The sequence below is a fragment of the Ambystoma mexicanum genome, chromosome 8 (genome assembly GCF_040938575.1).
Source record: "Ambystoma mexicanum isolate Mex_15411 chromosome 8, UKY_AmexF1_1, whole genome shotgun sequence".
NCBI classification, from domain to species: Eukaryota; Metazoa; Chordata; class Amphibia; order Caudata; family Ambystomatidae; genus Ambystoma; species Ambystoma mexicanum.
In genome coordinates, this window is record NC_090929.1 from 246,824,688 (window position 1) to 246,843,578 (window position 18,891).

Consider the following 18,891-nt stretch of genomic DNA (forward strand, 5'->3'; position numbering starts at 1 on the left):
CTGGAACAAGCAAAAGAAGTATTCTTCCCTCTGAGGAAGCCTTACACGCTGTGGGAATGGATCTGTTATTTGCAGAGCTTGACCAATTAAAGCACTGGCACAAATCTGGGCAGATTGTGAAGGTGGCTCTGTTGTCTGGGAGATACTGCACATTTGAATGGCCCTGCACTGTTTGATAGCTGTGCAAATGGTCAGAGTGGTTCCACTCTTTGATAAAGCCTGAACAATGGCAGGAGCTCTTCGGCTCTTCCGGGAGGCTGAAAGGTTTATGAAAATGTCACAACTGTCCTGAACAGGCTTGGGATTCAACTCATGTATAAAACAAGATTCTAGCTTTGGATTTGTCTCTATATTTTTGTTGTTCATTCATGCTCCATCACCACCAGTGCTCTATCTGCTATTAACGTCACAATTACTACCACCACCCTGTCAATATATGTGCTTTTTGCTCTCTCCCTCAAAATCAAGTGCCACTCTCGGATTGTTTTGTGTTTTCATCTGCTGAAAGCATGCTTCAAAGGCTGACCGTTTGTTTTCTCACACCCAAAAAGTGTGTCAGAGCATGTGTGATCTTGTCCTCTATCCTGCCAAAATCATGCACCACACATTTTTGTTATTTGGTTTTGCCACTTGCAATAATTGTTTGTCACTCTAAGTGCATTTCTGTTGTGTCCCAGAACAACTGCTGCTGAGTGAATTTAGTTCCCTCTTTCATAAACCTTGTGATTCTGAGTTGTTACCTACAAAAGATATGTGCTACTCACAATGAGTGCGCTTTTTCTCATGCAGAATTCATATGTCAATATATGTGTCTGTGATTTTGTGGTGCCAACTGCAATAATCATGTGTCATTCACTTTTATTTTGTGTTGTATCCTGGATCAAAACGGTGTCAATCTGTTAGGTGTGGTGTTGTGATCGACAAAAAGCACTTGTCAATCTGTGATTTTGCATTTTTGCTAGCTAAAACTATATGCTATGCCAGTCTGTGTGATTTTCTGTTGCCACCTGCAAACAAGCATATGTCACTATCTGTGATTTCCAGTTACCTGTTTGAAAATCTTGCATCAATATATTCTGTGATTTTGTGTTCCTTAACTACAAATTGCCTGTCACATTCGTATTAAAAATAAACACATGTGTATCTCTCTAGTTATTTAGTATCTCATAAAATGTGTCATTTTCTGGAATTCTGTGTTGCCATCTGCAAACTCACATGTGACTCTCTTTGTTTTGTGGTGTCATCTACAATCAAGTGTCACATTCGGTCATTGTCTGTTAACACAATGAAAACATGCATAACACGTCATTGTGTATTATGAACATTACATTTTCTGTCAATGGTATACATCAGTAATTCCAGATGAAAGTGCTGTCTGATCTAAGGGCGCATGGGTTTTACAAAGAGGACATAGGGAACAACTAGGCTCGTTATGGACCTCGATATGTCATGGATTGCAAGATGAAAGCCCCTTTTTAACCTGTGTGGCCTGTTGGTGTGGAAGGACCCTCACTGAGCAATGTGGGGTTTTAACATACAAATGTAGTCTTTGAAAAATGCATTCAGAGTAGTGTGGTGCACAGAGTCTGATCTAACTGATCTGCCATGACTATATTAAAAAAATAATGTTTGCTTCCGTCTATATTTCAAGGATATGATTCCTGGTGTCCAACTGGCAAATACATTTCCTTGCAATTCTGTGTAGTTCAACAAGGAGGCTAGGAGATAATTAGATTACAACCAGGTCTAGAGTTGAAGGGTGCTTTTCCTCGTCACCTACCCAATGCACCCCACCTCCTCTCTCCCCGGAAGTTCCTTACCCAGGTCTCCTGCTGGCCCTGGGCTGCGCTCGAGAATCAGTCTCATGTGTAAATTGCTTTGCCTGGCATTCGTGTGGCCGGTTTTTCATTGCCATTCGCAGAACTTCCAAACTCCATCAAACTGTTGTCGGCTGACTTTGAGAAATGATGAATGGGGTCGCAGGCCGAGGAATATCCCTTCTGCCCTGAGAATGTATTGGAATTTTAAACCTTGACTTAAGCAGAATCGGTCAAGCAAGACTGATCAAAGAGCGGACTGCACGCTGGACCGACGAAACGTCGATATTAAACTTTACTCAACAACAGGCGTGCACCAGGAATACAAATAGCCACGAGAGGGCCGTGTGCCCTGCTATTTGAAAGAAGGAGCAGCCACAGACTTGAATAAGAGGCAGCGGCATTGAAGACAATCCATCCCGTTTAGTGTATGATATGTGCAATTTGTAAAGCTCCTGAATGCCATTATTATGGCCTTGAAGCGCTTTGGGTTCTCTGAGAATTTAGTAGGCCATAGTCTAAACATTACTTAATAGACTGCACTTATAGTGATTTTATTCTAGCAAGAATACGTTTTTCAAATGTTCTACAACATGTTCATTATGAAGTCACACATGCCCACGCTTAAGTATTTTACCAATTTGCTGCTTATAACTGATGTCACTTTATCACCCTCTAATCATAACATTAAGTATCCCGTGCTGTAATTTCTTGTTTCAAAACTGAAGAGCATTAACAAGTACATTGGAAATGTAACGCTATAGGCACATATGCTAAATATTCATATTTGAATGATGGATGAGTTACACAAAATCTAAAGTTGCGTGCCACAAAATATTGAAATCATATCCTGTTGTTTATAGGGAGTTGCAGGGGGGAGGCGGGATTCGGTGAGGGCAGGTTGATAGTTGAGAGGCAGGAAGACGACTTTGTCAAAAATACGATTAGATAAAAAAAGGAGAGATAACAGAAAACAAAGGGCGATAGACACAGCAGTCATCAGTGCAGTAGATTAAGGTTGAAAGATCTAAGACCCTGAGGGAGGAATGAGAGGAGAAGATCAAGAAACAGCAGCTCTAGCAATTGAGTAGAGGTGGAAGAGAGGCGCTGATTGGTCGTGCGTCAGGGAACATGGGGGGAAGAGGGACAGAGAAAAACATCAGAAAAGACCAGGTAAAACAAGAGAGCCACAGAGAGATGGGTAAAGGAACAGAAGTCATTAAGAAGATTGCGTAAAGAGTAGAGAGAGGGAGAGGAGAGAAAGACAGAGACAGAGGGACACAGAGACACAGACAAATGAGTAAAGGAGCGATTCATTGGGAAGATGGCAGCAATAAAATAGAGAATAGAGTGAGAGAGGGCAGACAGAGTGAAACAGAGAGAGAGAGAGGGAGAGGGGGCAGAGGGAAACCGAAGGAAAGAGACAGTAGAGAGAGTGTCGTAGGGTAAAGATGAGAAGGGAGGCAGGCTTTGAGGAGCAGAGCAAGAGAGACAGAAACTCATAGAGAGAGAGACAGAGAGAGAGAGAGAGAGAGAGAGAGAGAGAGCAAGAGTTAGTAGGATGCAGGTTTTCAGGCAGAGATATACAAGAGAAAGGACAAGAGAGGAGAAGAACTAAGTGAAGCAGAGAGGCAATGAATGAGAGAGACAGGGAAAGACAGATGAAGAGGAACAGCAAGAGACAGCTGAATAGCAAAAGGATACATGCAGAAACAGAGAGAGGGAGAAGGGAAGAAAGAAGAATACACATTCTTAGAGACAGAGCGAACACAGGGTAGAGTCATATTATACGTCTAATGGTGGCTAATGTTGGCTCCCTTCATTGTTAGAAGCCCAACTGTGATGGAAACATTATTGGCACTGGGCATTCAATTGTTTTTTAAAGTAACTGCCCCTTGATTTCCCCATCCGTTTATACATAAATGGCTCAATGGGTGTGACCTGTGTCTTTCGATCTATCAGCAGGTCTCCACATTCCAGATCCAGAAACATCAGCATAGAATGCAGTCTAACTGTGGGAGTGGGTGAGAGGAATTTGACCATTTGCACAGTGGGTGTGCGCTCAACTGGGCTTGTCTGAAATTTTAAATTAAATTGAATGATGTTAGTTAATCCACACACATTTTCCTATGCTCACCGCATGACATATGCACATACCCCAGTGGCGTATTCAGGCTTCCTGCTACCCTAAGGCCAAATAAGTGCATGCACACCCCCAACTTTACTCCACCTCTGCCAGACTCTACACCTTCACCAGATTTCGCCCCTTCAACAAACTTTTTCTGCATTGCCCAAACTACGCACTTCCACCTCATTTTGTCCCCCATTATGTCTCCATAACATCATAAGGACGTTTTTAAGCTTGAAGGGATTATAACGTTAATGCTTCCTCTCTATTAATTCAAGCCTGTCATTTTCTATGTAATGTTAGTTGAAAGAGTGTTTTCAGATCTGTGCTGCCCACGATTTGTAGAAGGCAGTGTGCTCTACAGTTGAGAGCACTTAAGTCATTGTTATGCTAATTCTCTACTTTCGGTAAGATCTGAAAGTAATCTTTTAGAGGAAGCAATACGAAAATAAGCTGTCTGCCAACTGGACACAAGTGAGAGAAGGTTAGAATGAGAATTTAGATTTCAATGCTAATATCTGGTTTCTCTCACACATTGCCTGCTGTCACCCTATGAGAAACAATTAGACTAGTCTGAAATATTAATGTGACATAACTACATTTCTAATTGCCTACTTTCGGTAAGATCTGAAAGTAATCTTTTAGAGGAAGCAATCCGAAAATAAGCTGTCTGCCAACTGGACACAAGTGAGAGAAGGTTAGAATGAGAATTTAGATTTCAATGCTAATATCTGGTTTCTCTCACACATTGCCTGCTGTCACCCTATGAGAAACAATTAGACTAGTCTGCAATATTAATGTGACATAACTACATTTCTAATTGCCTACTTTCGGTAAGATCTGAAAGTAATCTTTTAGAGGAAGCAATACGAAAATAAGCTGTCTGCCAACTGGACACAAGTGAAAGAAGGTTGGAAAGAGGAATTTAGGTTTCAATGCTAATATATGGTTTCTCTCACAAATTGCCTGCTGTCACCCTAGGAGAAACGATTAGACTAGTCTGCTATATTAATGTGACATATCTAAATTTCTATTTCCATATCCGGTTTTGTGGAATGGTAAAGTTTACATATGAAATATTTGCAAGTGGTACAGGCACATTTTATACAATATGTTTACAGCTCTGGAATTATTAGGGGCAAAATGGAAATAAGGCAAGTTACCTGCTGCAGCTGATGTACCTTCAATCCCTTGAGCTGAAACGCCAGGTACATTATTGCAAAATCACAAGTGAAATTTGCAAACTCTGTCTGGGCATAATCACCTCAGTAGAACTATAGAGTAGTAAGTAGCCACTTTCTCACTAGTTCCAACGCCCTCTCCACCATCATACTGGAACAGCAGGAGAAGAGCAGTAAATGGAACACCCTGTATTGTTCCATAACCCCATCGAGTGTATGAGAGATGTTATGCACTCAGACAGCCATACAGAATGTACACACGGACAAAGTGTGAAAGGATGCTGCCTGGAAGTATGCAGTATGGAAGGAGGCCAAATGGAAAGATGCTGCATGCAATTATGTCAGAACGCACCTGTGGATATCATGGACGTACCTTAAGTGAAATCTGATGAGGAAAGAGTGATGTCATAACGAAGATATGTGAACCTATGCTGAAACAATATGAAAATACTTAAGAAGTAACAATGTAACTGAAGCACCAAGGGAAACATGTACCTAAAGCTAAAGTAATTGTGGATATAAAGAAGGTGAAGGAGCTTACTGACCAATAACTGTAAATACGCAGAAACAAAAGGTAGAAAGAAAACATATAGAAGCTTGCAATAGAGGAATATATAACGTGGCAAGGACAGCCATAATAGGAAAATGGACACTGGGTCACGTTGAACTTAACCAAGCTACCTCAGAGACAGACAAATGTTGTCAAATTGGGAGATGTGGAAAAACAGCTCTGTGTGTAGAGCCGGCGATGAGTCAAGGTTGGCCCAGAATTAAGGAAGCTATTTTAAGGGCTAAGCACAAAGCACAAAGGGAGTTACATGGATAAATTCTGAATGTGGGACACTACTCATAGTTTGAATAAGAAGAAAACATCTATGAGAGCCAAACTGTTGTTCAATTAAAAGTATACAAAGTTCATATGAGATAGAGTGAGCAAGTCTCTGGAGGCCAAGAGCAGCAACAGCATCCTGCAACATTAAATTAAATAGCAGTAAATAGAAGTCTGAAATTGACACATTTGTGGTCTCTTCACACGTGACTCAGAAGTTGTAAACAAGGGCTATTCATTAGAACCTCAAGTTGAGATAGGGATGTGCTTACACTCCCTTGAATGTTCCAGGACAATGAGCAGGCAACACGGTCAACTACAAATGGAAGACTTTGGCTTATGGCCTACCGATGAGAGATGATGAACTAATTGGGAAAACAGGGAGTAGTCTGACAGGATTCAAACACCTAAGTTTCTTTTCACATATGTGCTGCTAAGGAGCTAAATGTCCAAGGTAGGGAGAGTATGCCAACCAATAAGTGGGTTTGTGGACAACCTAACAGACAATGCTGTATAGACCAATCCACTGTCGTTTAGTCCACTATAATCAGTACTATATGTATTTAGAGGTAGTTCAAGGAATACACTACAGATAAGGGGCAGACAATGATGCAGTGATTCTAATATGTTCTATAAGTAGATATGTTCCTTTAACCAATCCCTTCCTTAGATAGGTTTTGTGTTTTGCCATGTAGAATGACATCATTGATGACTACTCATATTGGGGTATAAGACCTATGTAATCAAATTACTGTGTGACTGTACAAACGTCAGTCAGATCTCTGTGGGTTTTCCCTGCTTTATTAAAGAAGAATAAAGTAGTACTTTGCCATATTCCTTCAGTCTGTCCGACAATTTGGTCTGAGATCATTATTTGTAATTCCATCTAGCACAAAAGAAGCTTAAAGGTGCTAGAGCACAGAATATAGGTAGTTGGAGAAGGGTTTTGGAATCTTTGGCTGTGCATTCTCACAGTGGATTAATGTATAAGGGCGACCCTGAACATCCATGTGTGGGAAGCAACAGAATTCCTCATAGCTGCACAATGCAGGCACCTTTTATAACAAATGAAGTGGTACATACTGTTTGCATCCTTGCTGTTTGTGCAATTCCTCAAAATATCCAATACTACCAGAAAAAAATTGAACAATGCATTGGGCGTTCTAGCACAATATTACCTTTGTCGGTGTGGTTTAGGCTATGGGTTGACAAACTGCAACCAAGCCAGCTTGCATTTAAGTTCACGTTGTTAACTCTCTATAACTGGTTGGACTGTACAATACATAGGAACATATTGAGCTGTGTGGGTATAGAAATAGATGTCCTGCTGTCGTTTGAGGCACTGTTTCACAGTGAATGTCCTACCTTGTATTTAAAATGTAATGAATATAAAGATTACTTATACGCATCCCAGTTATGCATTGTGTGACATACTTTGCAGTTGGTTTACCTGGTAATACTGAGCGTGCAGCAGACTGTCATGAAAGACACGACAAACCCAGCATTGGTGCCATGTGTCTGCTTAGCACTGAGCATCTTCTGTAAAGAGGGATGAAAGGGTATCTTTATGGGTCACCTTTACAGCTGTGAAACAGTGTATACCTTTGGCACACAGTTTTTGTTCTCACCCATTCTTGGCTTTGGGTGTCCTTTCAGAGGTTTCTTGATGCATTTGCACATTCAGATTTACTCTTTGACATTTTAACTTCTCTACAATCTATTACATGCCTGCACCTTTTGGGTGGCCACAGACTTATGAAATGTGGGGTTGGGAAGGGAAATTAGTGCTTTCTTCTGAACATCATTTTAGTGCTGCCCATGGGAACTCTGTGCTTCACGTAAGCATAGGCATGTGTTTAATATTTTAAAATGATGCATCATTTTTAATCTTTAATTTTCTGAAGGGAAAACCCTAATTTTTCCAACAGTTTAAACAATGCTTGACATGTATTTGAATATAAAAGGGATTGCTTAACACAATGGGCCTCATTCCGACACTGGCGACCACGGTATGAACGGTGCCGGTAAAGTACCGGCACTGTTCATACCGGCTGCCACATTACGAGTTTGCTTGTGGCGGCGGTATGCACGTCTGGTCTGGCCAAACTAGCATACTGACACCCGCGAGCAGACCAGGATGCTAACAACAGACCCGTCATTAATGGGTCCCTTGTTAGCATCCTCCACATTCCCATTGAGCCCTATGGGGGCTCAAATGGGAATGTGGACATAGCGGGTCCGGGTCCCGAAAATGAGAATTAACGGGCCCGCATAAGTCGGAATGGCCTGCTAATTCCCTTTTTTTGGGACCCGGACATGAGTTTGGAGGTAGCCATGTAGTAATGATGGCATGGCTACCTCCAAACTCGTAATGAGGCCCAGTGTATGTGTGTATTAATTAGAAATAACTCAAAAGATAATGTGAAGTGAAACGAAGCAAAAACAATTAATTTTGGCTGTTTTAAATATTAAGGAGCATTTTGGGAAGATACAAATGACCAAATAGTTTTAGATCTGTCATATATGTCTGCAAGAGTTGTATGACTGAATCACTAGATACCTAAAGCACCCTGGGTTGGGTACACCTTTCCTTTTAATTTTTTCTGTTTGAACAAAAGTCACCCTGACAAGAACGCTTTTTCAAATATCAAGCATATTTATCAAGTTAAATATCAAGTTGGGCCATTTAAGACATTTGCTGTCAGGGTGGAATGACAGATAACAGTTCAAATGTACTTGCAGTGTTGTGGATATCCAAACTAAGAAACACAAAATTGTATATTTAAAAAATGACAACAGTAAATTGAAAATAAACTGCAAAAAATGCTTCTCCTTTGGCAATCTGCCGTTCGACTCCGCCTTGTTGTAAATACATCTATGATAGACCCGTGCACTCTTGGTGGACAGAGCCTACGGGTGCAGTCCTCCCTTTCATATTTAGTTGGGATTTGACAGCCAGGAGTACACCATGTCATCTCAGAAGGAGGAAGGACAAACCTTCCCCCTGCCACAGCTAGCCTAATTAAATATCAAAGGCTCCATGGATCCAGCCTGTCCTTTTGATGAGCTCTGTAGCTGGTTGCAGTTTTCACATACTAATCACAGTTAAATTCAAATGGACCCACATGGGGCCTGGCTGCAGAAGCAAACAACGTAAACAGGAAACCCCAACACCCTTTCATTTGCACTGTGTCAAGCTGATGCCAGGACCCACCATCAGTATTAATTGACAGTAAAATGTCATGTCTGGGACTGTGTGTTTACAGCAGTCATCCCTGGAGGGGGACCCCATTCAGAAGTAACGAGTATGTGTTTTGGCGGAGCCAACAATTCTGGTCTTGCTGCAGCTTCAAGGGAGAGCTGCCACTTTAATCAGGAGCCACAAAGTGCTCCATTAATCAGAGGGACCCTTTGATCCACAACAGATAGGGAGATGGGTGGTACTTAGTATTGCAGCATGCAGTGATTTTGTCAAATGGATAACAACAAACAATATTAATGTAAAATAAATTTAACAAAATGAAATGCAGATTAAAAAATATATACATATATGGGAGTGGGGTAAGTGATTAAAACGGGTGGGGAGCAGGTTGGGGTGAGGATATAAACATTGGGAAACAGTGGGCTTGGGGGGCATACTAAAACATTTGTTTTTTTTTCATTATAATGTTTGGACATTAATGTTGTTTGTTATGCTCTATTCGATAAAATCACTTGTAACCAGTATTACATGTTTTAACCCCTGTACATTTTCTGTTGCAAAAAACTCTGGTTATCACCTCACGCATGCAGGAGATTGTTGGTGGCCAACCAGGATTGGTTCATTAATCCCTGTGGTCTATTTGGCTTTAAAAGAGCCACACCCTCATTAAGCAGATATTCTCAAAGCTTCACCAGAAGCAGAACTCATCAATGAACCCAGGCTGAAGGTACAGTCTGCCTTACATCTTCTGCCAGTGAAGGAAGGCTAGGACCTCCAAGAGGGAAGCAAGATCCCTCCCCTAAACATCTACAAGGGAACAGGGGGAGATACCAAATCCAGAGGACTCTTCAGCATCTCCAGTACCCAGCCAGCACACAGCGTGCCCTTCTAGGCTCTGCAGCAAGCTTCCTAGGCGGGAAGTGCTAGAGAGTTTCTGAACCAAACCAAGGACAAGGCAGCTGCCTGCATCACTCTCCTCAGCTTTGGGTCATCCACGTTAAAGGACAACACAAGCCTAGTGAAGAAGCTAGGAGGATTGCATTGACAAGCATCTACCAACATTTGCCTTAAAGGACATTTATGAGTCAGTCAAGCCCCTCGAGCTGCAAACAACTGCACTACTGACTGTGGTTATGGTGTAGTCACTAAAGTCGTCCAAGACAACTCGACCAGTAATTCCGAATGGCCAACCAGCAATGAGACAATGATTCCTGAACCCGAGTCACCATGTAGGACAGTCTGCAGCTGTCCATTTAGCTTCACTTGCCAAACTTCCTACCGCCTGATACCAGCAGCTGTCTCCCATCTTGAACTCGGTTGCAGAAGCTGCAATGTGTCCTACAACCAGCTCGACCCTGTCAAGCACCAAGAACTCATACAGCACAAGGTACATATGATATTTTACAACCTGTTGCTCCCTTTGTGTTGAAACCAAGTAACCTTAAACTATTTTGATTATTTACTCTACTGGCTACCCTACTGTCAGTATCCAGAGTGCATCCCATTTCCTTCTTTGAAACTGTCAGTCCTCTGAGTTCTTGCACAGGGTGGGTTGTTTTTCGTAGTGTGCCAGAACTGTCTGTAGATATTTGTATGCAACCTTGGCTGGAAAGTCCCTTTTATCATTAGGTAATAATTGTATTTTTGCTGTGTTGCTATGTTTCAACTAAACAACGATCCACAGCCTTTCGGAGATAAGCCTGCTCTTCTGTGAACGTTACCAAAATTGGACAAGGAGATTCATCATTTGCTTGTGTTTCCATTCTGTTCGGATCTCTTCTGGTGTACTAGAGGTGTGGAACTGATGGTTTAGAAACCGATATTCATCCCTGGACCACTGGTGCCCCAGAAGGTCTTTTCCACAACCGCCCTTGCTTCCACCCAAGCTTGGAGGCTGGAAAGCAACTCAGGTTTATTAACCTTGGTGCTGTGGGGAAGTCCCCTCTCTTGACACAGTACAACAGGACGTCCTTGCTCATACCTTTACAGTCTCTATGTTAAGATCCATAAATATTTAACAATTCCTATCAGTGTCTAAACGTTGTCTGCAACAGTACTTTTATCGTTGGTTGACTAAGTTGTGTTCAAGCCTCCAACTCAATCTGACCGCCTGCCACAAATGTGACGAATCAACTTCCGGTGTTTCACAGTGGGCAGAGCTTACAATTATTCCTTATGTAAATTCAGGATGAACAAAGACACACTTAGCAAGTAAGGAGTTAAGGTCATGATGCTGAGCTATTGCACATGGTTATCAACACATGCATCTACAAGTATGTGGGTTTACTTCTTCACTCACAACCTCTTATTCGCCAGGAATGGGGCTCTCATCTGCCCTGAAAGTCATGGGCTCTTTAAATTGGCACGACCATACCTCACATGTTATCATGGTAATTATGGTCATTATTATGAATATTACTATATTTTTATAAAACATGGCAGCCTGATATATCTGTATACAAGCCTGGAAATAGTGTGCTTATTACAGTCTAGTTGTGATATCATAATTGACCTGTAATAACAGAATGTCATCACAACCAATCAGTAATCAGTTACTACACTTTATTGTGACGTCACAATGCCTCCGGCTTGCGCCAGCAGATAACATTTCAGCTGTTAATGCAGCACTTAAAGCCGCAAAAAGATTTTAAAATTCCTTGCTTGTAGCATAGATTTCTGTGAAACATTTCAGCCGGTAATTGACAAGGAACTGTTTATGGTAGAATGTTTAATTTGGAGTTTAACCCATGTGAGCAAGAATCTGCATTTTACTACTTATTTTAAAGCACAAAATGAACGTTTTTTTTTCCAATACATTTTATTAAACTGCTTGAACTATTTTTCTGCAACACATTAGGTGCTGCACTTTTGAATCTTTTAAATACAAACATATTCAATAATAATTACACAGGTCAGAAAATCGAAGCACTCTTTCATTTCATTATGCAAGAGACGAGGTGTAAAAGGGAATGGTAGTGCGTGGCCATGTATCGTAAGGAATTAAATAACAGCTACAATACATACAAAGGATACTGCAAGTCACTTAGAGTTCTGTGACCTTATAAATGAACTCTGCCTTGGACCTCGTTCCTCTATTTGGTCACAACACTACTCAGTGGATTGCAATATCCGTATAACGTATGGGAGCGGGTACTTTATTCCATACATAGAATAAAACCATCACAGAAGCAGTGGAGCACTGCATAGCATGATTAGGGTAACAATAACAACAAACAGGTTGGGGGCAGAGAGTAACGCAGTAGTGGGAACAATTAACACAGTAGCCCTGTGTTCCGTGCCGCAGCAAAGAACAGAAAGCCAGCCCTGGCGGAAAATATTGGTATTTAGAGCATGGATTCTTCCGAGATTAAACTGCCTCTCAAGGGTTTTGTGCATTATTTAATAAAAGAACTATAATTCTGAAAAACTCTCTTTGGCAGTAAGAACATTGAAGTTGGACGAATTTCAAGCAACACGTAGGTTGAAGAAGCAGTGCACACGTTGGCACCCTTGCACAACCGCTCTGATGGAGCAGCACCTGAACAGATTTATAGTCGCTGCTGAACTAGACCATCAGTGACCTGCCAATATTGCGAGTCAACACAGTAACAATCTGGTGTCCGGTCAATAATTGACCGCAAATTCAAGCTCGATGGGGAAGACCGTCTTCCAGGCAACACGTTATTAACATATTTAATTTTGCGTCACTGTGCAAATTGCCAAAAAAGAGAACTCTTCCCACAGCACTGCAGTGTCCTGCCCACGCCATGAGAAACATACACAATATTAAAACGTATTACAACTTTATACAAATTGTATTTAGGGTCTTTCAGGCTAGGGCAAACCCCACAGGAAAATGGAGATATGTCCTTGTTTGACCCATCCATAATCCCCACAATTGAGTGGGAGGGCTGAAAAAAAACAATAGAAGCCTCTCTTTTGAGTTAATTCCTCGAGCGTGGATTGCATTTTGTTTTCGTTGGAGTTTTTTTCTGGTGTTAGCCTCTATTACAAATTCTGCTGTCCATATCTGTTCCTGTAGGTGTACCTGGTCTGCTCTGCTTCCAGCCAATTTGAACCACAAAAGAGAAGAATCAGCCATTTACAGGCCTGGTTGGAACCCCCTCCAGTCCTCTCTCGATAGGGTTTTCACTGATTTGGAATAGTTACTTCAATGAGGCAACCATTTGTGTTTGACAAGTTTAAGGATCACTCATGAAAAGACTGAAATCTGGGCATTAGTCTGCATGTTTCCCGCATAGAGCAGAAATGTAAGACCAGCTTAAAAACGGTAAAACAAATCTATATTTCCTCATCTGCACTTCCTATACTACCTCTTTCTCCATGTCATCCAAATCCCACTAGGCTCTCAGCTGGCAATTCTTGTATAGGATCTGTGAAACACACAAAAATAAAGCTCCAGGATTCTGCGCCCAGTCATATCAATACATGTTTTAATGAGTTGCCCTTTAGATAACACGTGTTTCAGCCTTCCTTGGCCTTTCTCAAATCATGACTATTCTGTTTATATGATTCTCCTATATCGGGTTAATTTGGTAAGAGTTAGCCTTTTGCTCATGCTCTCGAATTACTGGTACAATCCCATGTTCCTAAACCTATGCTCAGGTCATCCGCGTTGGCTCCTTGCTGTAAAGCGCCCTTAACTTAACATTAACTCCAGGGGAAGCAGGGGTTTCCACCTCCCCTCCAACTACTTGAACACTCTCCACTTACGTGGATCAACAGCACTTTCACTATTACTTGACCCTGCAGTCGCCAAACAGACCAGCTGTACACATAAGCCTGACATTGTGTATACTTGTATAGGATTTGGTTTGGACTATAGGAACATCTTTGTTGGTCTCCAACTGGCCCTGAATAGTACAGCCAAACTGCTCTTGGGCGTCACCAGCAATGTATCCACTTCTTTATTGGAATATTGAGAAGCACATCAAATGTAAGATCCTGTGCCTGTTAATGAAGCATGTTATGAAAGTGACCTGGTCTACTTCAGCACTGTGATTACTCCAGACCCCTTTTCTGAGTGTCATCCATTGCTTTTACTTGTCTTTGATACACCCCACATCTGCTGAGAGTGTCACTGTCGCAACATGACTTTTATTTGAGGCAGCCAATGACTGGTCTTTTTCTTCCCAGTCCCACCCGGGGAAGATAGATTGACCAATCACAATATGCATTTCCTGGGCATGATTGTGCAATCACCGCCAGCACGCACTCACGCACGATATAACATAGAAAAGGGAGGTGTCCATTTTTGTTTTCCCGTTTTTTTCTCTGCAAGGAGATGGGCTCGCACACTCCGTGCTGAGCTGATCTCCTGACAGAAAAAAAAAAATAAATTGTACCACCGCACCCTGGTAAATCCCAGGGTGTGAATGGCGTTCACGCACCGGCTGGGCGGGGGCAGACGTAGCTTTTAATGGCTCTCAGCTCGGGCGTAACTTAACTCCGGCTGGTGGGCCATTAAAGGCCATGTCCGACCCCCACCCGCCGGGGCAGGAAAAGTTACATTCCACTCCAGTTAAACTCTAGCCTGCTCTGTTTTAGTAAGCTACTGATCACCTGGACTCTCAACCAAAGAAGATTTGTGCTTTTTTCCCTCTAAATTTACCATCAGGATAATTCCTGCATGTTACATGGTGTATTGACATAATGATAGCATGACTGCTCCTGTCATTTAGATATCCCTTACCACGAACTAAATTGCCACGCTGTTCATAATGGCACATGTTATTTGACTCAACTCAACTCAGTTATCGATTTGTTTGAATGCAGAAATGATAATTCTGTGAGGCCGGGGAGAATAATGCACATCATTCCTGTTGCTTTCCTTATCAATATTGTGAAGATACTGGTGGGGGGTGCCTGTACTTCCGCTCTCTATATGGTAGAGGAGAGGCACAGAGGACCACAGCCAATATTCTCAAGCGGTAGCAATGGACGAGCAATCAAGGCCTAGCTTCTCAGGAGGTGATGCAGGCTGGTTCTTAAGTACAGTGTAGTCCCCGAACCCCCACAAAGGAATGCCCACACACTGCATTACTGAAAACACAGTCTTTATATAATTAATATTCTAAGGTATGTACACGATCACAATAACGCACTTTGTACTCAGAAATCAACAAGGATAAATCTATACAATTCTAAAGTGGTACCACCAATGTTATCAAATCTCTTTCAAGTATGTCAACTGTACGGTTAAAATGTCACACAGATCAATAACGCGGAAACCAGCAATAGAGATAGGAAGGAACGTATGATGGTTGAAACAATAGGCAGAATACCGGCCCCTACCGATCGACACAGTTCTTTGTGGAGATCCCCCCACCTGGGCAACCTGTAAAATAAAGATAGCACAAGCCCAGTCCATCGATTGTTCACTAGCCTTATTTCCTCCTATTAAGGTTTTACCCCCACAATGTACCTGGTGGAGTAGAGTTCTTCGAAGACGCGTTGAAGAATCCTTCTTGAGTGACTCCCTTTAAAGCAGGAGCCACGGATCGTCGAGAGGCGTCGAAGATGGTGAACTTGTCGTCGTCGGTGGCGATGAGAAGTTCAAGGGTGCCGAGACCCCGATGTCGATCCAGGCGGTGCTTGTCAGCGACGACCTGAGAGGATGAGGTGTGCGGGGCACCTCGGTGACGGATTGTTCAGGACCGCAAAGAGGTTCAGAAGAACTGTGGCCCAACAAGGGCGTTGTGTCGCCGAAGTCTTTGTGGCCTTCAGGTGGCGGGAAACTCACCGGCGGATTCTCCTCGGCGCGTTGGTCGTCCTCGACTTTCTCTGGCGGGACAAAGCGGTCGACGTTGCGGACGAGGGAGTCCTTGGATTCATATGTTCTTAGGCAAAGGAGCGGGCGGCTCCGGTCGTCTGCACCACAGCGTCAAGTGGTCCCCACGGCTGGGCAACCCAACTTCGACGGGCCTCCAGCGGTTACACAAACCTGCGAACACTGGTCGACGGCAATAGACTTCGACAGCGGCGAAGTCTGGATGCTTTGCTTCGTTCTCCTCAGGGGTCCCGTCTCGGGTCGGCAGCCTTTTGAGGGTCTGACTTCCAGGGAGCTTCGGCAAAGGTTAGCGGTGCTCTATCGGCCCTCGGAGCACAGGAAGAGGGCGCCTTACCAGGTCCACTCTTGGATCAGTCCTTGACGAGTTTGGCAGCTTTCAGATCAGGTCGAAGCAAATGCAACAGCAAGTTTTCGTCTTCCAGCTGGGCGTCGAGGATCAGCAGTTCCAGTTACTCTTAAAGTGTAGACACAGCTTCTGAACAATTTACAGTGGTGAGAGGTCCCCAGATACACTATCTTGTCTTTCAACCACACTGCTGGGTGACTCTCAGCAGCCAATCATACAGAAGGGCATTCATGCAGTCAGTCAGCCAATCAGGCACACAGTGCATTCAGGCCATCCTCCTCCCTCTCAGACAGTCACAACAAGGAATATGGATTGTGACAAGTACCTAGCCATTCAACACTACACACTGCATTCAGGCCAGTTTCGGGCAGGGCTGTCTCAGTCTTTGTCTCTCATACCAGAAACCAGACAGCCACAACAAGTAGTGCATATTGGTCACACACTCCATTCACCCAGGTTCCACCCACAGGGCGTACCCACAACATTCAGTCACTGGGAAGGCTCCAGTCAATCTGGACTGGACTTCACAACAACACCATATATGGAACTTCCACCCAACAGCCAGTCAGGGGGAAGGAACAGAGTCAGGGCTTCCCAGGACTTTTGGAAAACAAGGTAATAGGTAATAGAAACCTAGAGGCCACAGGGGCCATCTTGTTTTCCATCAGGAATCAACTGATTCCAATGGCAGGGCCTGGGGATCCCCAAAATGGAGGATACTCAGCGCACCTGTCAAAGTCAGCATGGAGCTGCCACCAGCCCATACCCTGCTCTGCGGGCCACCCACAGGTGCCCAAAAACATACACTAGGAGCACAGGGTTGTACCCCCACCCATGGGTGCCGTAAGGGTATTCACGGGTCTGTTCACCAAAACAAAAGAGAGAGACCTGCACTGCCAGGAGTCCCCCATGAACTCCTGCGGAAAATATGACAGAACACATGATAAAAAGGCAGTAAAGGACAAGGATACGGAGGCCCTGTCCCTCCGATGCATTTCCAGCATCACAAATATCCCCACTGCCCTTCCAATGGTCGCAGGCTTTACTCTTCATCGATCTGTATTACTCCTTTGCTGTTTTTTCCTGGGTGTGTTATTTGCGTATTGTTTTATAGTATTCTTTTATTGGGAATTGTCTCAGTGCATTTAATAAACTCACGATTCAAAAATGCGTTTCTGATACTGGTTACATGTCTACGCTGTGCCGGCTCATATTCCCACATTTAGATTCAGCAGTTCAGTACGTCTGAGATAAGCGTTCCTCGTGTGCTGTGTGCATTCGTTTAACTTGACTCCTGTCTTTCCATTTCACTTCCTAGATAATAACACGTGTACATTGAGAAATGCACCAAACTAGGCAATCCATTCAAGGATGAATGTTAGGGCCACTTCTCACATATGTGCTGGGTTTTATGTAGCGCGGTCCTAGCTGTGAAGCAATTCGCTTCTGTAAAACAGCGATACACTAGTAGGGTACGATAACACAGATACAATGAAAGCAATTGAATATTGATGGCGGAGAATTCAGTGGCTTATGGGAAGGGCATACAAGTTGAGGATGGAACGGCAGGCTCAGAGTTGATACATTTTTTGGGTCCATTTAAACCCGTGGTGTATATCAATAATTCCTGAGTTTGGCTACTTCTATAAGAGAGGAAAGCAACGCGCTGTCCTGTGTAATCCCCAAAGAAGACCCCAAAGCCAGCAAGTTACTAAGCAATTCCTGTCACATATTCACCAGCCTTTTTCTATGCCAGCACAAAACACATCTTTGAAAGTGGGTGTGTTTCACTCAGTAATCAGCAGTTTGCAGATGTTCAACACATAGAAAGTCTAAACGAACCAGGGAGCAAAATAACATTGGTGTTCCAACTTATACCTATTTTTTCTGCCTCGCTAAAGAAGAGTGCAGTGGGCGTCTCGGTGATTGAAAGGAAAATAGTTCCTCTTTTTAGGTAGCATGCACCATGCAGGCATCACTCATTTGGCTGTCATTGTTTGTCACAAGCTGTCGAGTAGCATGCATTTCTATAGCTAACGTGACTAGCAATCTGATTGGGGAATGCTTTGAAGTGCCAACCCATCACACACCTTCCCCAGCCATTAGCTTTCCAAAGTAAGTCTTCCTTCCCCGCAGCTTCCGATCAGAGTGAGACAACATGGCTTCATCTGACAGCTTCCTGTCACTGCCCTGGACTCAAAGTCTCCTGTTTGAAATATAAAGCAGGCAATGGATGGGGAATGCAGCACGTCACTGCCTTGATGTGGAAGGGATATCAAGGACACCAGGGAAGGGAACAAAATGTTCCTGTGCATACCAGAAAGCAGTGAGAAGGGTCAGTTCCATAGATGACATTGGTCTAGACAATAAATACCCTATTTACGATGTTCCAATGCACTAGAGCAGTGATTCTGTTTACTCTCGTCACATGCATTATCCAGAACGGTGTGATCTATGTGTCAAGTCAATTGGCGTATCACACCTAAGAGCCAGACTTTTTAAATTCCAAATCATCCCTGTTCTAATGTATTTCATTTTATTGAAGTTTTGATAAATCACAGACCAAATTCAGATTAA